Source organism: Oncorhynchus tshawytscha, linkage group LG28 (genome assembly GCF_018296145.1).
Source record: "Oncorhynchus tshawytscha isolate Ot180627B linkage group LG28, Otsh_v2.0, whole genome shotgun sequence".
Classification (NCBI taxonomy): domain Eukaryota; kingdom Metazoa; phylum Chordata; class Actinopteri; order Salmoniformes; family Salmonidae; genus Oncorhynchus; species Oncorhynchus tshawytscha.
In genome coordinates, this window is record NC_056456.1 from 36,673,496 (window position 1) to 36,699,512 (window position 26,017).

Here is a 26,017-nt window from a genome sequence, read left to right on the forward strand (position 1 = left end):
ATAGGAACTGCAATCTGGGTCCTAACCCATTAGAAACTCAATAGGCATTCAATTGAAAACTACCCACATCAAAAAACATCCCACCTCCTGGATACATTTTCCTCAGGTTTCCGCCTGCATATCAGTTCTGTTATACTCAGAGACATTATTTTAACAGTTTTGGAAACTTTAGAGTGTGTTCTATCCAAATCTACCATTTATATGCATATCCTAGTTTCTGGGCCTGAGTAACAGGCAGTTTACTTAGGGAACGTTTCTCATCCAGGTGTCAAAAAACTGCCCCCAAGCATACATTAAACTACCTGTTCGAAGACTGACAATCACATGATTTCATTTAGGATTTTGCAGTGTGCCAGGTGTTTGTGAGAGACAATTTTCATCAAAAGCAGAATTGGTTTGTTCGTTTCCGTGCGAGATTAGTACTGTAAAGCCACATTGGTACTTGTGCTGATTTACTGAGTAAAGGGGGCAGAGATTGCACACATAAAAGCCATGACCACGACGTGAGTTGAACACGCAGCCTTCTGATCTGGAGTCAGACGCGCTACCATTGCGCCACGAGGTCTTTTACTGCAAACATTCTTGGAGAGGATGCCTAATTCAGATTTTGATGACTGTATAATTTGGAATGGAGGCCTGGTTCTATGGGGAAATGAACTATCTGACAATGCCACCTCCATCAGCACGTGCCTCTGCCCGACAGGTTAAGTGTATGAAAACAAGCCTGAAACAATGTCTAAAGACTGTTGGCATCTAGTGGTAGCCATAGGAACTGCAATCTGGGTCCTAACCCATTAGAAACTCAATAGGCATTCAATTGAAAACTACCCACATCAAAAAACATCCCACCTCCTGGATACATTTTCCTCAGGTTTCCGCCTGCCATATCAGTTCTGTTATACTCAGAGACATTATTTTAACAGTTTTGGAAACTTTAGAGTGTGTTCTATCCAAATCTACCATTTATATGCATATCCTAGTTTCTGGGCCTGAGTAACAGGCAGTTTACTTAGGGAACGTTTCTCATCCAGGTGTCAAAAAACTGCCCCCAAGCATACATTAAACTACCTGTTCGAAGACTGACAATCACATGATTTCATTTAGGATTTTGCAGTGTGCCAGGTGTTTGTGAGAGACAATTTTCATCAAAAGCAGAATTGGTTTGTTCGTTTCCGTGCGAGATTAGTACTGTAAAGCCACATTGGTACTTGTGCTGATTTACTGAGTAAAGGCGGCAGAGATTGCACACATAAAAGCCATGACCACGACGTGAGTTGAACACGCAGCCTTCTGATCTGGAGTCAGACGCGCTACCATTGCGCCACGAGGTCTTTTACTGCAAACATTCTTGGAGAGGATGCCTAATTCAGATTTTGATGACTGTATAATTTGGAATGGAGGCCTGGTTCTATGGGGAAATGAACTATCTGACAATGCCACCTCCATCAGCACGTGCCTCTGCCCGACAGGTTAAGTGTATGAAAACAAGCCTGAAACAATGTCTAAAGACTGTTGGCATCTAGTGGTAGCCATAGGAACTGCAATCTGGGTCCTAACCCATTAGAAACTCAATAGGCATTCAATTGAAAACTACCCACATCAAAAAAAAATCCCACCTCCTGGATACATTTTCCTCAGGTTTCCGCCTGCCATATCAGTTCTGTTATACTCAGAGACATTATTTTAACAGTTTTGGAAACTTTAGAGTGTGTTCTATCCAAATCTACCATTTATATGCATATCCTAGTTTCTGGGCCTGAGTAACAGGCAGTTTACTTAGGGAACGTTTCTCATCCAGGTGTCAAAAAACTGCCCCCAAGCATACATTAAACTACCTGTTCGAAGACTGACAATCACATGATTTCATTTAGGATTTTGCAGTGTGCCAGGTGTTTGTGAGAGACAATTTTCATCAAAAGCAGAATTGGTTTGTTCGTTTCCGTGCGAGATTAGTACTGTAAAGCCACATTGGTACTTGTGCTGATTTACTGAGTAAAGGGGCAGAGATTGCACACATAAAAGCCATGACCACGACGTGAGTTGAACACGCAGCCTTCTGATCTGGAGTCAGACGCGCTACCATTGCGCCACGAGGTCTTTTACTGCAAACATTCTTGGAGAGGATGCCTAATTCAGATTTTGATGACTGTATAATTTGGAATGGAGGCCTGGTTCTATGGGGAAATGAACTATCTGACAATGCCACCTCCATCAGCACGTGCCTCTGCCCGACAGGTTAAGTGTATGAAAACAAGCCTGAAACAATGTCTAAAGACTGTTGGCATCTAGTGGTAGCCATAGGAACTGCAATCTGGGTCCTAACCCATTAGAAACTCAATAGGCATTCAATTGAAAACTACCCACATCAAAAAAAAATCCCACCTCCTGGATACATTTTCCTCAGGTTTCCGCCTGCCATATCAGTTCTGTTATACTCAGAGACATTATTTTAACAGTTTTGGAAACTTTAGAGTGTGTTCTATCCAAATCTACCATTTATATGCATATCCTAGTTTCTGGGCCTGAGTAACAGGCAGTTTACTTAGGGAACGTTTCTCATCCAGGTGTCAAAAAACTGCCCCCAAGCATACATTAAACTACCTGTTCGAAGACTGACAATCACATGATTTCATTTAGGATTTTGCAGTGTGCCAGGTGTTTGTGAGAGACAATTTTCATCAAAAGCAGCATTGGTTTGTTCGTTTCCGTGCGAGATTAGTACTGTAAAGCCACATTGGTACTTGTGCTGATTTACTGAGTAAAGGCGGCAGAGATTGCACACATAAAAGCCATGACCACGACGTGAGTTGAACACGCAGCCTTCTGATCTGGAGTCAGACGCGCTACCATTGCGCCACGAGGTCTTTTACTGCTAACATTTTTGGAGAGGATACCTAATTCAGATTTTGATGACTGTAAAATTTGGAATGGAGGCCTGGTTCTATGGGGAAATGAACTATCTGACAATGCCACCTCCATCAGCACGTGCCTCTGCCCGACAGGTTAAGTGTATGAAAACAAGCCTGAAACAATGTCTAAAGACTGTTGGCATCTAGTGGTAGCCATAGGAACTGCAATCTGGGTCCTAACCCATTAGAAACTCAATAGGCATTCAATTGAAAACTACCCACATCAAAAAACATCCCACCTCCTGGATACATTTTCCTCAGGTTTCCGCCTGCCATATCAGTTCTGTTATACTCAGAGACATTATTTTAACAGTTTTGGAAACTTTAGAGTGTGTTCTATCCAAATCTACCATTTATATGCATATCCTAGTTTCTGGGCCTGAGTAACAGGCAGTTTACTTAGGGAACGTTTCTCATCCAGGTGTCAAAAAACTGCCCCCAAGCATACATTAAACTACCTGTTCGAAGACTGACAATCACATGATTTCATTTAGGATTTTGCAGTGTGCCAGGTGTTTGTGAGAGACAATTTTCATCAAAAGCAGAATTGGTTTGTTCGTTTCCGTGCGAGATTAGTACTGTAAAGCCACATTGGTACTTGTGCTGATTTACTGAGTAAAGGCGGCAGAGATTGCACACATAAAAGCCATGACCACGACGTGAGTTGAACACGCAGCCTTCTGATCTGGAGTCAGACGCTACCATTGCGCCACGAGGTCTTTTACTGCAAACATTCTTGGAGAGGATGCCTAATTCAGATTTTGATGACTGTATAATTTGGAATGGAGGCCTGGTTCTATGGGGAAATGAACTATCTGACAATGCCACCTCCATCAGCACGTGCCTCTGCCCGACAGGTTAAGTGTATGAAAACAAGCCTGAAACAATGTCTAAAGACTGTTGGCATCTAGTGGTAGCCATAGGAACTGCAATCTGGGTCCTAACCCATTAGAAACTCAATAGGCATTCAATTGAAAACTACCCACATCAAAAAACATCCCACCTCCTGGATACATTTTCCTCAGGTTTCCGCCTGCCATATCAGTTCTGTTATACTCAGAGACATTATTTTAACAGTTTTGGAAACTTTAGAGTGTGTTCTATCCAAATCTACCATTTATATGCATATCCTAGTTTCTGGGCCTGAGTAACAGGCAGTTTACTTAGGGAACGTTTCTCATCCAGGTGTCAAAAAACTGCCCCCAAGCATACATTAAACTACCTGTTCGAAGACTGACAATCACATGATTTCATTTAGGATTTTGCAGTGTGCCAGGTGTTTGTGAGAGACAATTTTCATCAAAAGCAGAATTGGTTTGTTCGTTTCCGTGCGAGATTAGTACTGTAAAGCCACATTGGTACTTGTGCTGATTTACTGAGTAAAGGCGGCAGAGATTGCACACATAAAAGCCATGACCACGACGTGAGTTGAACACGCAGCCTTCTGATCTCTGGAGTCAGACGCTACCATTGCGCCACGAGGTCTTTTACTGCAAACATTCTTGGAGAGGATGCCTAATTCAGATTTTGATGACTGTATAATTTGGAATGGAGGCCTGGTTCTATGGGGAAATGAACTATCTGACAATGCCACCTCCATCAGCACGTGCCTCTGCCCGACAGGTTAAGTGTATGAAAACAAGCCTGAAACAATGTCTAAAGACTGTTGGCATCTAGTGGTAGCCATAGGAACTGCAATCTGGGTCCTAACCCATTAGAAACTCAATAGGCATTCAATTGAAAACTACCCACATCAAAAAACATCCCACCTCCTGGATACATTTTCCTCAGGTTTCCGCCTGCCATATCAGTTCTGTTATACTCAGAGACATTATTTTAACAGTTTTGGAAACTTTAGAGTGTGTTCTATCCAAATCTACCATTTATATGCATATCCTAGTTTCTGGGCCTGAGTAACAGGCAGTTTACTTAGGGAACGTTTCTCATCCAGGTGTCAAAAAACTGCCCCCAAGCATACATTAAACTACCTGTTCGAAGACTGACAATCACATGATTTCATTTAGGATTTTGCAGTGTGCCAGGTGTTTGTGAGAGACAATTTTCATCAAAAGCAGAATTGGTTTGTTCGTTTCCGTGCGAGATTAGTACTGTAAAGCCACATTGGTACTTGTGCTGATTTACTGAGTAAAGGCGGCAGAGATTGCACACATAAAAGCCATGACCACGACGTGAGTTGAACACGCAGCCTTCTGATCTGGAGTCAGACGCTACCATTGCGCCACGAGGTCTTTTACTGCAAACATTCTTGGAGAGGATGCCTAATTCAGATTTTGATGACTGTATAATTTGGAATGGAGGCCTGGTTCTATGGGGAAATGAACTATCTGACAATGCCACCTCCATCAGCACGTGCCTCTGCCCGACAGGTTAAGTGTATGAAAACAAGCCTGAAACAATGTCTAAAGACTGTTGGCATCTAGTGGTAGCCATAGGAACTGCAATCTGGGTCCTAACCCATTAGAAACTCAATAGGCATTCAATTGAAAACTACCCACATCAAAAAACATCCCACCTCCTGGATACATTTTCCTCAGGTTTCCGCCTGCCATATCAGTTCTGTTATACTCAGAGACATTATTTTAACAGTTTTGGAAACTTTAGAGTGTGTTCTATCCAAATCTACCATTTATATGCATATCCTAGTTTCTGGGCCTGAGTAACAGGCAGTTTACTTTAGGGAACGTTTCTCATCCAGGTGTCAAAAAACTGCCCCCAAGCATACATTAAACTACCTGTTCGAAGACTGACAATCACATGATTTCATTTAGGATTTTGCAGTGTGCCAGGTGTTTGTGAGAGACAATTTTCATCAAAAGCAGAATTGGTTTGTTCGTTTCCGTGCGAGATTAGTACTGTAAAGCCACATTGGTACTTGTGCTGATTTACTGAGTAAAGGCGGCAGAGATTGCACACATAAAAGCCATGACCACGACGTGAGTTGAACACGCAGCCTTCTGATCTGGAGTCAGACGCGCTACCATTGCGCCACGAGGTCTTTTACTGCAAACATTCTTGGAGAGGATGCCTAATTCAGATTTTGATGACTGTATAATTTGGAATGGAGGCCTGGTTCTATGGGGAAATGAACTATCTGACAATGCCACCTCCATCAGCACGTGCCTCTGCCCGACAGGTTAAGTGTATGAAAACAAGCCTGAAACAATGTCTAAGACTGTTGGCATCTAGTGGTAGCCATAGGAACTGCAATCTGGGTCCTAACCCATTAGAAACTCAATAGGCATTCAATTGAAAACTACCCACATCAAAAAACATCCCACCTCCTGGATACATTTTCCTCAGGTTTCCGCCTGCCATATCAGTTCTGTTATACTCAGAGACATTATTTTAACAGTTTTGGAAACTTTAGAGTGTGTTCTATCCAAATCTACCATTTATATGCATATCCTAGTTTCTGGGCCTGAGTAACAGGCAGTTTACTTAGGGAACGTTTCTCATCCAGGTGTCAAAAAACTGCCCCCAAGCATACATTAAACTACCTGTTCGAAGACTGACAATCACATGATTTCATTTAGGATTTTGCAGTGTGCCAGGTGTTTGTGAGAGACAATTTTCATCAAAAGCAGAATTGGTTTGTTCGTTTCCGTGCGAGATTAGTACTGTAAAGCCACATTGGTACTTGTGCTGATTTACTGAGTAAAGGCGGCAGAGATTGCACACATAAAAGCCATGACCACGACGTGAGTTGAACACGCAGCCTTCTGATCTGGAGTCAGACGCTACCATTGCGCCACGAGGTCTTTTACTGCAAACATTCTTGGAGAGGATGCCTAATTCAGATTTTGATGACTGTATAATTTGGAATGGAGGCCTGGTTCTATGGGGAAATGAACTATCTGACAATGCCACCTCCATCAGCACGTGCCTCTGCCCGACAGGTTAAGTGTATGAAAACAAGCCTGAAACAATGTCTAAAGACTGTTGGCATCTAGTGGTAGCCATAGGAACTGCAATCTGGGTCCTAACCCATTAGAAACTCAATAGGCATTCAATTGAAAACTACCCACATCAAAAAACATCCCACCTCCTGGATACATTTTCCTCAGGTTTCCGCCTGCCATATCAGTTCTGTTATACTCAGAGACATTATTTTAACAGTTTTGGAAACTTTAGAGTGTGTTCTATCCAAATCTACCATTTATATGCATATCCTAGTTTCTGGGCCTGAGTAACAGGCAGTTTACTTAGGGAACGTTTCTCATCCAGGTGTCAAAAAACTGCCCCCAAGCATACATTAAACTACCTGTTCGAAGACTGACAATCACATGATTTCATTTAGGATTTTGCAGTGTGCCAGGTGTTTGTGAGAGACAATTTTCATCAAAAGCAGAATTGGTTTGTTCGTTTCCGTGCGAGATTAGTACTGTAAAGCCACATTGGTACTTGTGCTGATTTACTGAGTAAAGGCGGCAGAGATTGCACACATAAAAGCCATGACCACGACGTGAGTTGAACACGCAGCCTTCTGATCTGGAGTCAGACGCGCTACCATTGCGCCACGAGGTCTTTTACTGCAAACATTCTTGGAGAGGATGCCTAATTCAGATTTTGATGACTGTATAATTTGGAATGGAGGCCTGGTTCTATGGGGAAATGAACTATCTGACAATGCCACCTCCATCAGCACGTGCCTCTGCCCGACAGGTTAAGTGTATGAAAACAAGCCTGAAACAATGTCTAAAGACTGTTGGCATCTAGTGGTAGCCATAGGAACTGCAATCTGGGTCCTAACCCATTAGAAACTCAATAGGCATTCAATTGAAAACTACCCACATCAAAAAACATCCCACCTCCTGGATACATTTTCCTCAGGTTTCCGCCTGCCATATCAGTTCTGTTATACTCAGAGACATTATTTTAACAGTTTTGGAAACTTTAGAGTGTGTTCTATCCAAATCTACCATTTATATGCATATCCTAGTTTCTGGGCCTGAGTAACAGGCAGTTTACTTAGGGAACGTTTCTCATCCAGGTGTCAAAAAACTGCCCCCAAGCATACATTAAACTACCTGTTCGAAGACTGACAATCACATGATTTCATTTAGGATTTTGCAGTGTGCCAGGTGTTTGTGAGAGACAATTTTCATCAAAAGCAGAATTGGTTTGTTCGTTTCCGTGCGAGATTAGTACTGTAAAGCCACATGGTACTTGTGCTGATTTACTGAGTAAAGGTGGCAGAGATTGCACACATAAAAGCCATGACCACGACGTGAGTTGAACACGCAGCCTTCTGATCTGGAGTCAGACGCTACCATTGCGCCACGAGGTCTTTTACTGCAAACATTCTTGGAGAGGATGCCTAATTCAGATTTTGATGACTGTATAATTTGGAATGGAGGCCTGGTTCTATGGGGAAATGAACTATCTGACAATGCCACCTCCATCAGCACGTGCCTCTGCCCGACAGGTTAAGTGTATGAAAACAAGCCTGAAACAATGTCTAAAGACTGTTGGCATCTAGTGGTAGCCATAGGAACTGCAATCTGGGTCCTAACCCATTAGAAACTCAATAGGCATTCAATTGAAAACTACCCACATCAAAAAACATCCCACCTCCTGGATACATTTTCCTCAGGTTTCCGCCTGCCATATCAGTTCTGTTATACTCAGAGACATTATTTTAACAGTTTTGGAAACTTTTAGTGTGTGTTCTATCCAAATCTACCATTTATATGCATATCCTAGTTTCTGGGCCTGAGTAACAGGCAGTTTACTTAGGGAACGTTTCTCATCCAGGTGTCAAAAAACTGCCCCCAAGCATACATTAAACTACCTGTTCGAAGACTGACAATCACATGATTTCATTTAGGATTTTGCAGTGTGCCAGGTGTTTGTGAGAGACAATTTTCATCAAAAGCAGAATTGGTTTGTTCGTTTCCGTGCGAGATTAGTACTGTAAAGCCACATTGGTACTTGTGCTGATTTACTGAGTAAAGGTGGTAGAGATTGCACACATAAAAGCCATGACCACGACGTGAGTTGAACACGCAGCCTTCTGATCTGGAGTCAGACGCGCTACCATTGCGCCACGAGGTCTTTTACTGCAAACATTCTTGGAGAGGATGCCTAATTCAGATTTTGATGACTGTATAATTTGGAATGGAGGCCTGGTTCTATGGGGAAATGAACTATCTGACAATGCCACCTCCATCAGCACGTGCCTCTGCCCGACAGGTTAAGTGTATGAAAACAAGCCTGAAACAATGTCTAAAGACTGTTGGCATCTAGTGGTAGCCATAGGAACTGCAATCTGGGTCCTAACCCATTAGAAACTCAATAGGCATTCAATTGAAAACTACCCACATCAAAAAACATCCCACCTCCTGGATACATTTTCCTCAGGTTTCCGCCTGCCATATCAGTTCTGTTATACTCAGAGACATTATTTTAACAGTTTTGGAAACTTTAGAGTGTGTTCTATCCAAATCTACCATTTATATGCATATCCTAGTTTCTGGGCCTGAGTAACAGGCAGTTTACTTAGGGAACGTTTCTCATCCAGGTGTCAAAAAACTGCCCCCAAGCATACATTAAACTACCTGTTCGAAGACTGACAATCACATGATTTCATTTAGGATTTTGCAGTGTGCCAGGTGTTTGTGAGAGACAATTTTCATCAAAAGCAGAATTGGTTGTTGTTCGTTTCCGTGCGAGATTAGTACTGTAAAGCCACATTGGTACTTGTGCTGATTTACTGAGTAAAGGTGGTAGAGATTGCACACATAAAAGCCATGACCACGACGTGAGTTGAACACGCAGCCTTCTGATCTGGAGTCAGACGCGCTACCATTGCGCCACGAGGTCTTTTACTGCAAACATTCTTGGAGAGGATGCCTAATTCAGATTTTGATGACTGTATAATTTGGAATGGAGGCCTGGTTCTATGGGGAAATGAACTATCTGACAATGCCACCTCCATCAGCACGTGCCTCTGCCCGACAGGTTAAGTGTATGAAAACAAGCCTGAAACAATGTCTAAAGACTGTTGGCATCTAGTGGTAGCCATAGGAACTGCAATCTGGGTCCTAACCCATTAGAAACTCAATAGGCATTCAATTGAAAACTACCCACATCAAAAAACATCCCACCTCCTGGATACATTTTCCTCAGGTTTCCGCCTGCCATATCAGTTCTGTTATATCAGAGACATTATTTTAACAGTTTTGGAAACTTTAGAGTGTGTTCTATCCAAATCTACCATTTATATGCATATCCTAGTTTCTGGGCCTGAGTAACAGGCAGTTTACTTAGGGAACGTTTCTCATCCAGGTGTCAAAAAACTGCCCCCAAGCATACATTAAACTACCTGTTCGAAGACTGACAATCACATGATTTCATTTAGGATTTTGCAGTGTGCCAGGTGTTTGTGAGAGACAATTTTCATCAAAAGCAGAATTGGTTTGTTCGTTTCCGTGCGAGATTAGTACTGTAAAGCCACATTGGTACTTGTGCTGATTTACTGAGTAAAGGTGGTAGAGATTGCACACATAAAAGCCATGACCACGACGTGAGTTGAACACGCAGCCTTCTGATCTGGAGTCAGACGCGCTACCATTGCGCCACGAGGTCTTTTACTGCAAACATTCTTGGAGAGGATGCCTAATTCAGATTTTGATGACTGTATAATTTGGAATGGAGGCCTGGTTCTATGGGGAAATGAACTATCTGACAATGCCACCTCCATCAGCACGTGCCTCTGCCCGACAGGTTAAGTGTATGAAAACAAGCCTGAAACAATGTCTAAAGACTGTTGGCATCTAGTGGTAGCCATAGGAACTGCAATCTGGGTCCTAACCCATTAGAAACTCAATAGGCATTCAATTGAAAACTACCCACATCAAAAAACATCCCACCTCCTGGATACATTTTCCTCAGGTTTCCGCCTGCCATATCAGTTCTGTTATACTCAGAGACATTATTTTAACAGTTTTGGAAACTTTAGAGTGTGTTCTATCCAAATCTACCATTTATATGCATATCCTAGTTTCTGGGCCTGAGTAACAGGCAGTTTACTTAGGGAACGTTTCTCATCCAGGTGTCAAAAAACTGCCCCCAAGCATACATTAAACTACCTGTTCGAAGACTGACAATCACATGATTTCATTTAGGATTTTGCAGTGTGCCAGGTGTTTGTGAGAGACAATTTTCATCAAAAGCAGAATTGGTTTGTTCGTTTCCGTGCGAGATTAGTACTGTAAAGCCACATTGGTACTTGTGCTGATTTACTGAGTAAAGGTGGTAGAGATTGCACACATAAAAGCCATGACCACGACGTGAGTTGAACACGCAGCCTTCTGATCTGGAGTCAGACGCACTACCATTGCGCCACGAGGTCTTTTACTGCAAACATTCTTGGAGAGGATGCCTAATTCAGATTTTGATGACTGTATAATTTGGAATGGAGGCCTGGTTCTATGGGGAAATGAACTATCTGACAATGCCACCTCCATCAGCACGTGCCTCTGCCCGACAGGTTAAGTGTATGAAAACAAGCCTGAAACAATGTCTAAAGACTGTTGGCATCTAGTGGTAGCCATAGGAACTGCAATCTGGGTCCTAACCCATTAGAAACTCAATAGGCATTCAATTGAAAACTACCCACATCAAAAAACATCCCACCTCCTGGATATTTTTCCTCAGGTTTCCGCCTGCCATATCAGTTCTGTTATACTCAGAGACATTATTTTAACAGTTTTGGAAACTTTAGAGTGTGTTCTATCCAAATCTACCATTTATATGCATATCCTAGTTTCTGGGCCTGAGTAACAGGCAGTTTACTTAGGGAACGTTTCTCATCCAGGTGTCAAAAAACTGCCCCCAAGCATACATTAAACTACCTGTTCGAAGACTGACAATCACATGATTTCATTTAGGATTTTGCAGTGTGCCAGGTGTTTGTGAGAGACAATTTTCATCAAAAGCAGAATTGGTTTGTTCGTTTCCGTGCGAGATTAGTACTGTAAAGCCACATTGGTACTTGTGCTGATTTACTGAGTAAAGGTGGTAGAGATTGCACACATAAAAGCCATGACCACGACGTGAGTTGAACACGCAGCCTTCTGATCTGGAGTCAGACGCGCTACCATTGCGCCACGAGGTCTTTTACTGCAAACATTCTTGGAGAGGATGCCTAATTCAGATTTTGATGACTGTATAATTTGGAATGGAGGCCTGGTTCTATGGGGAAATGAACTATCTGACAATGCCACCTCCATCAGCACGTGCCTCTGCCCGACAGGTTAAGTGTATGAAAACAAGCCTGAAACAATGTCTAAAGACTGTTGGCATCTAGTGGTAGCCATAGGAACTGCAATCTGGGTCCTAACCCATTAGAAACTCAATAGGCATTCAATTGAAAACTACCCACATCAAAAAACATCCCACCTCCTGGATACATTTTCCTCAGGTTTCCGCCTGCCATATCAGTTCTGTTATACTCAGAGACATTATTTTAACAGTTTTGGAAACTTTAGAGTGTGTTCTATCCAAATCTACCATTTATATGCATATCCTAGTTTCTGGGCCTGAGTAACAGGCAGTTTACTTAGGGAACGTTTCTCATCCAGGTGTCAAAAAACTGCCCCCAAGCATACATTAAACTACCTGTTCGAAGACTGACAATCACATGATTTCATTTAGGATTTTGCAGTGTGCCAGGTGTTTGTGAGAGACAATTTTCATCAAAAGCAGAATTGGTTTGTTCGTTTCCGTGCGAGATTAGTACTGTAAAGCCACATTGGTACTTGTGCTGATTTACTGAGTAAAGGTGGTAGAGATTGCACACATAAAAGCCATGACCACGACGTGAGTTGAACACGCAGCCTTCTGATCTGGAGTCAGACGCGCTACCATTGCGCCACGAGGTCTTTTACTGCAAACATTCTTGGAGAGGATGCCTAATTCAGATTTTGATGACTGTATAATTTGGAATGGAGGCCTGGTTCTATGGGGAAATGAACTATCTGACAATGCCACCTCCATCAGCACGTGCCTCTGCCCGACAGGTTAAGTGTATGAAAACAAGCCTGAAACAATGTCTAAAGACTGTTGGCATCTAGTGGTAGCCATAGGAACTGCAATCTGGGTCCTAACCCATTAGAAACTCAATAGGCATTCAATTGAAAACTACCCACATCAAAAAACATCCCACCTCCTGGATACATTTTCCTCAGGTTTCCGCCTGCCATATCAGTTCTGTTATACTCAGAGACATTATTTTAACAGTTTTGGAAACTTTAGAGTGTGTTCTATCCAAATCTACCATTTATATGCATATCCTAGTTTCTGGGCCTGAGTAACAGGCAGTTTACTTAGGGAACGTTTCTCATCCAGGTGTCAAAAAACTGCCCCCAAGCATACATTAAACTACCTGTTCGAAGACTGACAATCACATGATTTCATTTAGGATTTTGCAGTGTGCCAGGTGTTTGTGAGAGACAATTTTCATCAAAAGCAGAATTGGTTTGTTCGTTTCCGTGCGAGATTAGTACTGTAAAGCCACATTGGTACTTGTGCTGATTTACTGAGTAAAGGTGGTAGAGATTGCACACATAAAAGCCATGACCACGACGTGAGTTGAACACGCAGCCTTCTGATCTGGAGTCAGACGCGCTACCATTGCGCCACGAGGTCTTTTACTGCAAACATTCTTGGAGAGGATGCCTAATTCAGATTTTGATGACTGTATAATTTGGAATGGAGGCCTGGTTCTATGGGGAAATGAACTATCTGACAATGCCACCTCCATCAGCACGTGCCTCTGCCCGACAGGTTAAGTGTATGAAAACAAGCCTGAAACAATGTCTAAAGACTGTTGGCATCTAGTGGTAGCCATAGGAACTGCAATCTGGGTCCTAACCCATTAGAAACTCAATAGGCATTCAATTGAAAACTACCCACATCAAAAAACATCCCACCTCCTGGATACATTTTCCTCAGGTTTCCGCCTGCCATATCAGTTCTGTTATACTCAGAGACATTATTTTAACAGTTTTGGAAACTTTAGAGTGTGTTCTATCCAAATCTACCATTTATATGCATATCCTAGTTTCTGGGCCTGAGTAACAGGCAGTTTACTTAGGGAACGTTTCTCATCCAGGTGTCAAAAAACTGCCCCCAAGCATACATTAAACTACCTGTTCGAAGACTGACAATCACATGATTTCATTTAGGATTTTGCAGTGTGCCAGGTGTTTGTGAGAGACAATTTTCATCAAAAGCAGAATTGGTTTGTTCGTTTCCGTGCGAGATTAGTACTGTAAAGCCACATTGGTACTTGTGCTGATTTACTGAGTAAAGGTGGTAGAGATTGCACACATAAAAGCCATGACCACGACGTGAGTTGAACACGCAGCCTTCTGATCTGGAGTCAGACGCGCTACCATTGCGCCACGAGGTCTTTTACTGCAAACATTCTTGGAGAGGATGCCTAATTCAGATTTTGATGACTGTATAATTTGGAATGGAGGCCTGGTTCTATGGGGAAATGAACTATCTGACAATGCCACCTCCATCAGCACGTGCCTCTGCCCGACAGGTTAAGTGTATGAAAACAAGCCTGAAACAATGTCTAAAGACTGTTGGCATCTAGTGGTAGCCATAGGAACTGCAATCTGTCCTAACCCATTAGAAACTCAATAGGCATTCAATTGAAAACTACCCACATCAAAAAACATCCCACCTCCTGGATACATTTTCCTCAGGTTTCCGCCTGCCATATCAGTTCTGTTATACTCAGAGACATTATTTTAACAGTTTTGGAAACTTTAGAGTGTGTTCTATCCAAATCTACCATTTATATGCATATCCTAGTTTCTGGGCCTGAGTAACAGGCAGTTTACTTAGGGAACGTTTCTCATCCAGGTGTCAAAAAACTGCCCCCAAGCATACATTAAACTACCTGTTCGAAGACTGACAATCACATGATTTCATTTAGGATTTTGCAGTGTGCCAGGTGTTTGTGAGAGACAATTTTCATCAAAAGCAGAATTGGTTTGTTCGTTTCCGTGCGAGATTAGTACTGTAAAGCCACATTGGTACTTGTGCTGATTTACTGAGTAAAGGTGGTAGAGATTGCACACATAAAAGCCATGACCACGACGTGAGTTGAACACGCAGCCTTCTGATCTGGAGTCAGACGCGCTACCATTGCGCCACGAGGTCTTTTACTGCAAACATTCTTGGAGAGGATGCCTAATTCAGATTTTGATGACTGTATAATTTGGAATGGAGGCCTGGTTCTATGGGGAAATGAACTATCTGACAATGCCACCTCCATCAGCACGTGCCTCTGCCCGACAGGTTAAGTGTATGAAAACAAGCCTGAAACAATGTCTAAAGACTGTTGGCATCTAGTGGTAGCCATAGGAACTGCAATCTGGGTCCTAACCCATTAGAAACTCAATAGGCATTCAATTGAAAACTACCCACATCAAAAAACATCCCACCTCCTGGATACATTTTCCTCAGGTTTCCGCCTGCCATATCAGTTCTGTTATACTCAGAGACATTATTTTAACAGTTTTGGAAACTTTAGAGTGTGTTCTATCCAAATCTACCATTTATATGCATATCCTAGTTTCTGGGCCTGAGTAACAGGCAGTTTACTTAGGGAACGTTTCTCATCCAGGTGTCAAAAAACTGCCCCCAAGCATACATTAAACTACCTGTTCGAAGACTGACAATCACATGATTTCATTTAGGATTTTGCAGTGTGCCAGGTGTTTGTGAGAGACAATTTTCATCAAAAGCAGAATTGGTTTGTTCGTTTCCGTGCGAGATTAGTACTGTAAAGCCACATTGGTACTTGTGCTGATTTACTGAGTAAAGGTGGTAGAGATTGCACACATAAAAGCCATGACCACGACGTGAGTTGAACACGCAGCCTTCTGATCTGGAGTCAGACGCGCTACCATTGCGCCACGAGGTCTTTTACTGCAAACATTCTTGGAGAGGATGCCTAATTCAGATTTTGATGACTGTATAATTTGGAATGGAGGCCTGGTTCTATGGGGAAATGAACTATCTGACAATGCCACCTCCATCAGCACGTGCCTCTGCCCGACAGGTTAAGTGTATGAAAACAAGCCTGAAACAATGTCTAAAGACTGTTGGCATCTAGTGGTAGCCATAGGAACTGCAATCTGGGTCCTAACCCATTAGAAACTCAATAGGCATTCAATTGAAAACTACCCACATCAAAAAACATCCCACCTCCTGGATACATTTTCCTCAGGTTTCCGCCTGCCATATCAGTTCTGTTATACTCAGAGACATTATTTTAACAGTTTTGGAAACTTTAGAGTGTGTTCTATCCAAATCTACCATTTATATGCATATCCTAGTTTCTGGGCCTGAGTAACAGGCAGTTTACTTAGGGAACGTTTCTCATCCAGGTGTCAAAAAACTGCCCCCAAGCATACATTAAACTACCTGTTCGAAGACTGACAATCACATGATTTCATTTAGGATTTTGCAGTGTGCCAGGTGTTTGTGAGAGACAATTTTCATCAAAAGCAGAATTGGTTTGTTCGTTTCCGTGCGAGATTAGTACTGTAAAGCCACATTGGTACTTGTGCTGATTTACTGAGTAAAGGGGCAGAGATTGCACACATAAAAGCCATGACCACGACGTGAGTTGAACACGCAGCCTTCTGATCTGGAGTCAGACGCGCTACCATTGCGCCACGAGGTCTTTTACTGCAAACATTCTTGGAGAGGATGCCTAATTCAGATTTTGATGACTGTATAATTTGGAATGGAGGCCTGGTTCTATGGGGAAATGAACTATCTGACAATGCCACCTCCATCAGCACGTGCCTCTGCCCGACAGGTTAAGTGTATGAAAACAAGCCTGAAACAATGTCTAAAGACTGTTGGCATCTAGTGGTAGCCATAGGAACTGCAATCTGGGTCCTAACCCATTAGAAACTCAATAGGCATTCAATTGAAAACTACCCACATCAAAAAACATCCCACCTCCTGGATACATTTTCCTCAGGTTTCCGCCTGCCATATCAGTTCTGTTATACTCAGAGACATTATTTTAACAGTTTTGGAAACTTTAGAGTGTGTTCTATCCAAATCTACCATTTATATGCATATCCTAGTTTCTGGGCCTGAGTAACAGGCAGTTTACTTAGGGAACGTTTCTCATCCAGGTGTCAAAAAACTGCCCCCAAGCATACATTAAACTACCTGTTCGAAGACTGACAATCACATGATTTCATTTAGGATTTTGCAGTGTGCCAGGTGTTTGTGAGAGACAATTTTCATCAAAAGCAGAATTGGTTTGTTCGTTTCCGTGCGAGATTAGTACTGTAAAGCCACATTGGTACTTGTGCTGATTTACTGAGTAAAGGGGGCAGAGATTGCACACATAAAAGCCATGACCACGACGTGAGTTGAACACGCAGCCTTCTGATCTGGAGTCAGACGCGCTACCATTGCGCCACGAGGTCTTTTACTGCAAACATTCTTGGAGAGGATGCCTAATTCAGATTTTGATGACTGTATAATTTGGAATGGAGGCCTGGTTCTATGGGGAAATGAACTATCTGACAATGCCACCTCCATCAGCACGTGCCTCTGCCCGACAGGTTTAAGTGTATGAAAACAAGCCTGAAACAATGTCTAAAGACTGTTGGCATCTAGTGGTAGCCATAGGAACTGCAATCTGGGTCCTAACCCATTAGAAACTCAATAGGCATTCAATTGAAAACTACCCACATCAAAAAACATCCCACCTCCTGGATACATTTTCCTCAGGTTTCCGCCTGCCATATCAGTTCTGTTATACTCAGAGACATTATTTTAACAGTTTTGGAAACTTTAGAGTGTGTTCTATCCAAATCTACCATTTATATGCATATCCTAGTTTCTGGGCCTGAGTAACAGGCAGTTTACTTAGGGAACGTTTCTCATCCAGGTGTCAAAAAACTGCCCCCAAGCATACATTAAACTACCTGTTCGAAGACTGACAATCACATGATTTCATTTAGGATTTTGCAGTGTGCCAGGTGTTTGTGAGAGACAATTTTCATCAAAAGCAGAATTGGTTTGTTCGTTTCCGTGCGAGATTAGTACTGTAAAGCCACATTGGTACTTGTGCTGATTTACTGAGTAAAGGGGGCAGAGATTGCACACATAAAAGCCATGACCACGACGTGAGTTGAACACGCAGCCTTCTGATCTGGAGTCAGACGCGCTACCATTGCGCCACGAGGTCTTTTACTGCAAACATTCTTGGAGAGGATGCCTAATTCAGATTTTGATGACTGTATAATTTGGAATGGAGGCCTGGTTCTATGGGGAAATGAACTATCTGACAATGCCACCTCCATCAGCACGTGCCTCTGCCCGACAGGTTAAGTGTATGAAAACAAGCCTGAAACAATGTCTAAAGACTGTTGGCATCTAGTGGTAGCCATAGGAACTGCAATCTGGGTCCTAACCCATTAGAAACTCAATAGGCATTCAATTGAAAACTACCCACATCAAAAAACATCCCACCTCCTGGATACATTTTCCTCAGGTTTCCGCCTGCCATATCAGTTCTGTTATACTCAGAGACATTATTTTAACAGTTTTGGAAACTTTAGAGTGTGTTCTATCCAAATCTACCATTTATATGCATATCCTAGTTTCTGGGCCTGAGTAACAGGCAGTTTACTTAGGGAACGTTTCTCATCCAGGTGTCAAAAAACTGCCCCCAAGCATACATTAAACTACCTGTTCGAAGACTGACAATCACATGATTTCATTTAGGATTTTGCAGTGTGCCAGGTGTTTGTGAGAGACAATTTTCATCAAAAGCAGAATTGGTTTGTTCGTTTCCGTGCGAGATTAGTACTGTAAAGCCACATTGGTACTTGTGCTGATTTACTGAGTAAAGGCGGCAGAGATTGCACACATAAAAGCCATGACCACGACGTGAGTTGAACACGCAGCCTTCTGATCTGGAGTCAGACGCGCTACCATTGCGCCACGAGGTCTTTTACTGCAAACATTCTTGGAGAGGATGCCTAATTCAGATTTTGATGACTGTATAATTTGGAATGGAGGCCTGGTTCTATGGGGAAATGAACTATCTGACAATGCCACCTCCATCAGCACGTGCCTCTGCCCGACAGGTTAAGTGTATGAAAACAAGCCTGAAACAATGTCTAAAGACTGTTGGCATCTAGTGGTAGCCATAGGAACTGCAATCTGGGTCCTAACCCATTAGAAACTCAATAGGCATTCAATTGAAAACTACCCACATCAAAAAACATCCCACCTCCTGGATACATTTTCCTCAGGTTTCCGCCTGCCATATCAGTTCTGTTATACTCAGAGACATTATTTTAACAGTTTTGGAAACTTTAGAGTGTGTTCTATCCAAATCTACCATTTATATGCATATCCTAGTTTCTGGGCCTGAGTAACAGGCAGTTTACTTAGGGAACGTTTCTCATCCAGGTGTCAAAAAACTGCCCCCAAGCATACATTAAACTACCTGTTCGAAGACTGACAATCACATGATTTCATTTAGGATTTTGCAGTGTGCCAGGTGTTGTGAGAGACAATTTTCATCAAAAGCAGAATTGGTTTGTTCGTTTCCGTGCGAGATTAGTACTGTAAAGCCACATTGGTACTTGTGCTGATTTACTGAGTAAAGGCGGCAGAGATTGCACACATAAAAGCCATGACCACGACGTGAGTTGAACACGCAGCCTTCTGATCTGGAGTCAGACGCGCTACCATTGCGCCACGAGGTCTTTTACTGCAAACATTCTTGGAGAGGATGCCTAATTCAGATTTTGATGACTGTATAATTTGGAATGGAGGCCTGGTTCTATGGGGAAATGAACTATCTGACAATGCCACCTCCATCAGCACGTGCCTCTGCCCGACAGGTTAAGTGTATGAAAACAAGCCTGAAACAATGTCTAAAGACTGTTGGCATCTAGTGGTAGCCATAGGAACTGCAATCTGGGTCCTAACCCATTAGAAACTCAATAGGCATTCAATTGAAAACTACCCACATCAAAAAAAACATCCCACCTCCTGGATATTTTTTCCTCAGGTTTCCGCCTGCCATATCAGTTCTGTTATACTCAGAGACATTATTTTAACAGTTTTGGAAACTTTAGAGTGTGTTCTATCCAAATCTACCATTTATATGCATATCCTAGTTTCTGGGCCTGAGTAACAGGCAGTTTACTTAGGGAACGTTTCTCATCCAGGTGTCAAAAAACTGCCCCCAAGCATACATTAAACTACCTGTTCGAAGACTGACAATCACATGATTTCATTTAGGATTTTGCAGTGTGCCAGGTGTTTGTGAGAGACAATTTTCATCAAAAGCAGAATTGGTTTGTTCGTTTCCGTGCGAGATTAGTACTGTAAAGCCACATTGGTACTTGTGCTGATTTACTGAGTAAAAAGGGGGCAGAGATTGCACACATAAAAGCCATGACCACGACGTGAGTTGAACACGCAGCCTTCTGATCTGGAGTCAGACGCGCTACCATTGCGCCACGAGGTCTTTTACTGCAAACATTCTTGGAGAGATGCCTAATTCAGATTTTGATGACTGTATAATTTGGAATGGAGGCCTGGTTCTATGGGGAAATGAACTATCTGACAATGCCACCTCCATCAGCACGTGCCTCTGCCCGACAGGTTAAGTGTATGAAAACAAGCCTGAAACAATGTCTAAAGACTGTTGGCATCTAGTGGTAGCCATAGGAACTGCAATCTGGGTCCTAACCCATTAGAAACTCAATAGGCATTCAATTGAAAACTACCCACATCAAAAAACATCCCACCTCCTGGATACATTTTCCTCAGGTTTCCGCCTGCCATATCAGTTCTGTTATACTCAGAGACATTATTTTAACAGTTTTGGAAACTTTAGAGTGTGTTCTATCCAAATCTACCATTTATATGCATATCCTAGTTTCTGGGCCTGAGTAACAGGCAGTTTACTTAGGGAACGTTTCTCATCCAGGTGTCAAAAAACTGCCCCCAAGCATACATTAAACTACCTGTTCGAAGACTGACAATCACATGATTTTTCATTTAGGATTTTGCAGTGTGCCAGGTGTTTGTGAGAGACAATTTTCATCAAAAGCAGAATTGGTTTGTTCGTTTCCGTGCGAGATTAGTACTGTAAAGCCACATTGGTACTTGTGCTGATTTACTGAGTAAAGGGGGCAGAGATTGCACACATAAAAGCCATGACCACGACGTGAGTTGAACACGCAGCCTTCTGATCTGGAGTCAGACGCGCTACCATTGCGCCACGAGGTCTTTTACTGCAAACATTCTTGGAGAGGATGCCTAATTCAGATTTTGATGACTGTATAATTTGGAATGGAGGCCTGGTTCTATGGGGAAATGAACTATCTGACAATGCCACCTCCATCAGCACGTGCCTCTGCCCGACAGGTTAAGTGTATGAAAACAAGCCTGAAACAATGTCTAAAGACTGTTGGCATCTAGTGGTAGCCATAGGAACTGCAATCTGGGTCCTAACCCATTAGAAACTCAATAGGCATTCAATTGAAACTACCCACATCAAAAAAACATCCCACCTCCTGGATACATTTTCCTCAGGTTTCCGCCTGCCATATCAGTTCTGTTATACTCAGAGACATTATTTTAACAGTTTTGGAAACTTTAGAGTGTGTTCTATCCAAATCTACCATTTATATGCATATCCTAGTTTCTGGGCCTGAGTAACAGGCAGTTTACTTAGGGAACGTTTCTCATCCAGGTGTCAAAAAACTGCCCCCAAGCATACATTAAACTACCTGTTCGAAGACTGACAATCACATGATTTCATTTAGGATTTTGCAGTGTGCCAGGTGTTTGTGAGAGACAATTTTCATCAAAAGCAGAATTGGTTTGTTCGTTTCCGTGCGAGATTAGTACTGTAAAGCCACATTGGTACTTGTGCTGATTTACTGAGTAAAGGGGCAGAGATTGCACACATAAAAGCCATGACCACGACGTGAGTTGAACACGCAGCCTTCTGATCTGGAGTCAGACGCGCTACCATTGCGCCACGAGGTCTTTTACTGCAAACATTCTTGGAGAGGATGCCTAATTCAGATTTTGATGACTGTATAATTTGGAATGGAGGCCTGGTTCTATGGGGAAATGAACTATCTGACAATGCCACCTCCATCAGCACGTGCCTCTGCCCGACAGGTTAAGTGTATGAAAACAAGCCTGAAACAATGTCTAAAGACTGTTGGCATCTAGTGGTAGCCATAGGAACTGCAATCTGGGTCCTAACCCATTAGAAACTCAATAGGCATTCAATTGAAAACTACCCACATCAAAAAACATCCCACCTCCTGGATACATTTTCCTCAGGTTTCCGCCTGCCATATCAGTTCTGTTATACTCAGAGACATTATTTTAACAGTTTTGGAAACTTTAGAGTGTGTTCTATCCAAATCTACCATTTATATGCATATCCTAGTTTCTGGGCCTGAGTAACAGGCAGTTTACTTAGGGAACGTTTCTCATCCAGGTGTCAAAAAACTGCCCCCAAGCATACATTAAACTACCTGTTCGAAGACTGACAATCACATGATTTCATTTAGGATTTTGCAGTGTGCCAGGTGTTTGTGAGAGACAATTTTCATCAAAAGCAGAATTGGTTTGTTCGTTTCCGTGCGAGATTAGTACTGTAAAGCCACATTGGTACTTGTGCTGATTTACTGAGTAAAGAAGGCAGAGATTGCACACATAAAAGCCATGACCACGACGTGAGTTGAACACGCAGCCTTCTGATCTGGAGTCAGACGCGCTACCATTGCGCCACGAGGTCTTTTACTGCTAACATTCTTGGAGAGGATGCCTAATTCAGATTTTGATGACTGTATAATTTGGAATGGAGGCCTGGTTCTATGGGGAAATGAACTATCTGACAATGCCACCTCCATCAGCACGTGCCTCTGCCCGACAGGTTAAGTGTATGAAAACAAGCCTGAAACAATGTCTAAAGACTGTTGGCATCTAGTGGTAGCCATAGGAACTGCAATCTGGGTCCTAACCCATTAGAAACTCAATAGGCATTCAATTGAAAACTACCCACATCAAAAAACATCCCACCTCCTGGATACATTTTCCTCAGGTTTCCGCCTGCCATATCAGTTCTGTTATACTCAGAGACATTATTTTAACAGTTTTGGAAACTTTAGAGTGTGTTCTATCCAAATCTACCATTTATATGCATATCCTAGTTTCTGGGCCTGAGTAACAGGCAGTTTACTTAGGGAACGTTTCTCATCCAGGTGTCAAAAAACTGCCCCCAAGCATACATTAAACTACCTGTTCGAAGACTGACAATCACATGATTTCATTTAGGATTTTGCAGTGTGCCAGGTGTTTGTGAGAGACAATTTTCATCAAAAGCAGAATTGGTTTGTTCGTTTCCGTGCGAGATTAGTACTGTAAAGCCACATTGGTACTTGTGCTGATTTACTGAGTAAAGAAGGCAGAGATTGCACACATAAAAGCCATGACCACGACGTGAGTTGAACACGCAGCCTTCTGATCTGGAGTCAGACGCGCTACCATTGCGCCACGAGGTCTTTTACTGCTAACATTCTTGGAGAGGATGCCTAATTCAGATTTTGATGACTGTATAATTTGGAATGGAGGCCTGGTTCTATGGGGAAATGAACTATCTGACAATGCCACCTCCATCAGCACGTGCCTCTGCCCGACAGGTTAAGTGTATGAAAACAAGCCTGAAACAATGTCTAAAGACTGTTGGCATCTAGTGGTAGCCATAGGAACTGCAATCTGGGTCCTAACCCATTAGAAACTCAATAGGCATTCAATTGAAAACTACCCACATCAAAAAACATCCCACCTCCTGGATACATTTTCCTCAGGTTTCCGCCTGCCATATCAGTTCTGTTATACTCAGAGACATTATTTTAACAGTTTTGGAAACTTTAGAGTGTGTTCTATCCAAATCTACCATTTATATGCATATCCTAGTTTCTGGGCCTGAGTAACAGGCAGTTTACTTAGGGAACGTTTCTCATCCAGGTGTCAAAAAACTGCCCCCAAGCATACATTAAACTACCTGTTCGAAGACTGACAATCACATGATTTCATTTAGGATTTTGCAGTGTGCCAGGTGTTTGTGAGAGACAATTTTCATCAAAAGCAGAATTGGTTTGTTCGTTTCCGTGCGAGATTAGCACTGTAAAGCCACATTGGTACTTGTGCTGATTAACTGAGTAAAGGCGGCAGAGATTGCACACATAAAAAATGACCACGACGTGAGTTGAACACGCAGCCTTCTGATCTGGAGTCAGACGCGCTACCATTGCGCCACGAGGTCTTTTACTGTTAACATCCTTGGAGAGGATGCCTAATTCAGATTTTGATGACTGTATAATTTGGAATGGAGGCCTGGTTCTATGGGGAAATGAACTATCTGACAATGCCACCTCCATCAGCACGTGCCTCTGCCCGACAGGTTAAGTGTATGAAAACAAGCCTGAAACAATGTCTAAAGACTGTTGGCATCTAGTGGTAGCCATAGGAACTGCAATCTGGGTCCTAACCCATTAGAAACTCAATAGGCATTCAATTGAAAACTACCCACATCAAAAAAAAATCCCACCTCCTGGATACATTTTCCTCAGGTTTCCGCCTGCCATATCAGTTCTGTTATACTCAGAGACATTATTTTAACAGTTTTGGAAACTTTAGAGTGTGTTCTATCCAAATCTACCATTTATATGCATATCCTAGTTTCTGGGCCTGAATAACAGGCAGTTTACTTAGGGAACGTTTCTCATCCAGGTGTCAAAAAACTGCCCCCAAGCATACATTAAACTACCTGTTCGAAGACTGACAATCACATGATTTCATTTAGGATTTTGCAGTGTGCCAGGTGTTTGTGAGAGACAATTTTCATCAAAAGCAGCATTGGTTTGTTCGTTTCCGTGCGAGATTAGTACTGTAAAGCCACATTGGTACTTGTGCTGATTCACTGAGTAAAGAAGGCAGAGATTGCACACGTAAAAACATGACCACGACGTGAGTTGAAAACTCAATAGGCATATAATTGAAAACTACCAAATTCAAAAAAATCCCACCTCTTGGATAAATTTTCCTCAGGTTTTCACCTGACATATCAGTTCTGTTATACTTAGAGACATTATTTTAACAGTTTTGGAAACTTTAGAGTGTGGTCTACCCAAATCTACCATTTATATGCATATCCTAGCTTCTGAGTAACAGGCAGTTTACTTTGGGCACGCTTCTCATCCAGATGTCGAAATACTGCCCCCAAGCCATAAGAAGTTAACAGTACCAGTAACATTAACAGCAACAGCAACAGTAACAGTTACAGCAGCAGCAGCAGTAGCAGTAACAGAAACAGAAACAGTAACATTGACATTAACATCAACATTAACAGCGACATCAACTGCGACAGCAACATTAACAACAACATCAACAGTAACAGCGAAACTATTCAAGTCTGCCTGTAGGTCATTACTTTCTGCTGTAAGCAAACAGTAGCCATTTTGAAGAAAACAGCTCTTTGGTTTGGCCCCTTCAGTAGACATTGATGATTTAAACCAGGCCTGGAGTGGCTGTCTAACAGAGTAAGGGGAATGCGAGGAGAACATGGGATGGGAAAAGAGAGGATGAACAAGGACAAGGGGGTTATTGGAACCTTAGTGAAATGAAATGAGTAGGTATTGACAGCATATATCTTTTCCACATGTTTACTGAACTCTGCACATGTTAGAAACAAGTATGGGTGCCCACAAGGGACAAACTACAGAACAGCGGAGGAGTGAGATATATGGAGAAGGTACTTAAGAAACAGGAGTAGGATTGAGAGTTAAAGGAGTATAAACAGGAGAAGGGTTGAGAGTTAAAGGAGTATAAATAGGAGAAGGGTTGAGAGTTAAAGGAGTATAAACAGGAGAAGGGTTGAGAGTTAAAGGAGTATAAACAGGAGAAGGGTTGAGAGTTAAAGGAGTGGAAACAGGAATGAGAGTTAAAGGAGTATAAACAGGAGTAGGGTTGAGAGTTAA

At 42.3% G+C, this 26,017-nt stretch overlaps 27 non-coding genes across 27 annotated transcripts; all 27 read right to left on the reverse strand.

Annotated features, from left to right (window-relative positions):
- Positions 1-493: 493 nt before the first annotated feature.
- Positions 494-565, reverse strand: trnaw-cca. Its single transcript has one exon. It is a non-coding gene; the product is annotated as a tRNA-Trp (tRNA).
- Positions 566-1,259: 694 nt separating this feature from the next.
- Positions 1,260-1,331, reverse strand: trnaw-cca. Its single transcript has one exon. It is a non-coding gene; the product is annotated as a tRNA-Trp (tRNA).
- A 694-nt stretch (positions 1,332-2,025) lies between these two features.
- Positions 2,026-2,097, reverse strand: trnaw-cca. The gene has a single exon. It is a non-coding gene; the product is annotated as a tRNA-Trp (tRNA).
- A 695-nt stretch (positions 2,098-2,792) lies between these two features.
- trnaw-cca lies at positions 2,793-2,864 on the reverse strand. Its single transcript has one exon. It is a non-coding gene; the product is annotated as a tRNA-Trp (tRNA).
- Positions 2,865-5,853: 2,989 nt separating this feature from the next.
- Positions 5,854-5,925, reverse strand: trnaw-cca. The gene has a single exon. It is a non-coding gene; the product is annotated as a tRNA-Trp (tRNA).
- A 1,457-nt stretch (positions 5,926-7,382) lies between these two features.
- Positions 7,383-7,454, reverse strand: trnaw-cca. The gene has a single exon. It is a non-coding gene; the product is annotated as a tRNA-Trp (tRNA).
- A 1,458-nt stretch (positions 7,455-8,912) lies between these two features.
- Positions 8,913-8,984, reverse strand: trnaw-cca. The gene has a single exon. It is a non-coding gene; the product is annotated as a tRNA-Trp (tRNA).
- Positions 8,985-9,680: 696 nt separating this feature from the next.
- trnaw-cca lies at positions 9,681-9,752 on the reverse strand. The gene has a single exon. It is a non-coding gene; the product is annotated as a tRNA-Trp (tRNA).
- A 693-nt stretch (positions 9,753-10,445) lies between these two features.
- trnaw-cca lies at positions 10,446-10,517 on the reverse strand. The gene has a single exon. It is a non-coding gene; the product is annotated as a tRNA-Trp (tRNA).
- A 694-nt stretch (positions 10,518-11,211) lies between these two features.
- Positions 11,212-11,283, reverse strand: trnaw-cca. Its single transcript has one exon. It is a non-coding gene; the product is annotated as a tRNA-Trp (tRNA).
- A 693-nt stretch (positions 11,284-11,976) lies between these two features.
- trnaw-cca lies at positions 11,977-12,048 on the reverse strand. The gene has a single exon. It is a non-coding gene; the product is annotated as a tRNA-Trp (tRNA).
- Positions 12,049-12,742: 694 nt separating this feature from the next.
- trnaw-cca lies at positions 12,743-12,814 on the reverse strand. Its single transcript has one exon. It is a non-coding gene; the product is annotated as a tRNA-Trp (tRNA).
- Positions 12,815-13,508: 694 nt separating this feature from the next.
- Positions 13,509-13,580, reverse strand: trnaw-cca. Its single transcript has one exon. It is a non-coding gene; the product is annotated as a tRNA-Trp (tRNA).
- Positions 13,581-14,274: 694 nt separating this feature from the next.
- Positions 14,275-14,346, reverse strand: trnaw-cca. Its single transcript has one exon. It is a non-coding gene; the product is annotated as a tRNA-Trp (tRNA).
- Positions 14,347-15,038: 692 nt separating this feature from the next.
- trnaw-cca lies at positions 15,039-15,110 on the reverse strand. The gene has a single exon. It is a non-coding gene; the product is annotated as a tRNA-Trp (tRNA).
- Positions 15,111-15,804: 694 nt separating this feature from the next.
- Positions 15,805-15,876, reverse strand: trnaw-cca. Its single transcript has one exon. It is a non-coding gene; the product is annotated as a tRNA-Trp (tRNA).
- Positions 15,877-16,569: 693 nt separating this feature from the next.
- Positions 16,570-16,641, reverse strand: trnaw-cca. Its single transcript has one exon. It is a non-coding gene; the product is annotated as a tRNA-Trp (tRNA).
- A 694-nt stretch (positions 16,642-17,335) lies between these two features.
- Positions 17,336-17,407, reverse strand: trnaw-cca. Its single transcript has one exon. It is a non-coding gene; the product is annotated as a tRNA-Trp (tRNA).
- A 695-nt stretch (positions 17,408-18,102) lies between these two features.
- Positions 18,103-18,174, reverse strand: trnaw-cca. The gene has a single exon. It is a non-coding gene; the product is annotated as a tRNA-Trp (tRNA).
- A 694-nt stretch (positions 18,175-18,868) lies between these two features.
- trnaw-cca lies at positions 18,869-18,940 on the reverse strand. The gene has a single exon. It is a non-coding gene; the product is annotated as a tRNA-Trp (tRNA).
- Positions 18,941-19,633: 693 nt separating this feature from the next.
- On the reverse strand, positions 19,634-19,705 carry trnaw-cca. The gene has a single exon. It is a non-coding gene; the product is annotated as a tRNA-Trp (tRNA).
- Positions 19,706-20,403: 698 nt separating this feature from the next.
- Positions 20,404-20,475, reverse strand: trnaw-cca. Its single transcript has one exon. It is a non-coding gene; the product is annotated as a tRNA-Trp (tRNA).
- A 695-nt stretch (positions 20,476-21,170) lies between these two features.
- trnaw-cca lies at positions 21,171-21,242 on the reverse strand. Its single transcript has one exon. It is a non-coding gene; the product is annotated as a tRNA-Trp (tRNA).
- Positions 21,243-21,935: 693 nt separating this feature from the next.
- Positions 21,936-22,007, reverse strand: trnaw-cca. The gene has a single exon. It is a non-coding gene; the product is annotated as a tRNA-Trp (tRNA).
- A 694-nt stretch (positions 22,008-22,701) lies between these two features.
- trnaw-cca lies at positions 22,702-22,773 on the reverse strand. Its single transcript has one exon. It is a non-coding gene; the product is annotated as a tRNA-Trp (tRNA).
- Positions 22,774-23,467: 694 nt separating this feature from the next.
- Positions 23,468-23,539, reverse strand: trnaw-cca. The gene has a single exon. It is a non-coding gene; the product is annotated as a tRNA-Trp (tRNA).
- A 692-nt stretch (positions 23,540-24,231) lies between these two features.
- Positions 24,232-24,303, reverse strand: trnaw-cca. Its single transcript has one exon. It is a non-coding gene; the product is annotated as a tRNA-Trp (tRNA).
- Positions 24,304-26,017: the final 1,714 nt, after the last annotated feature.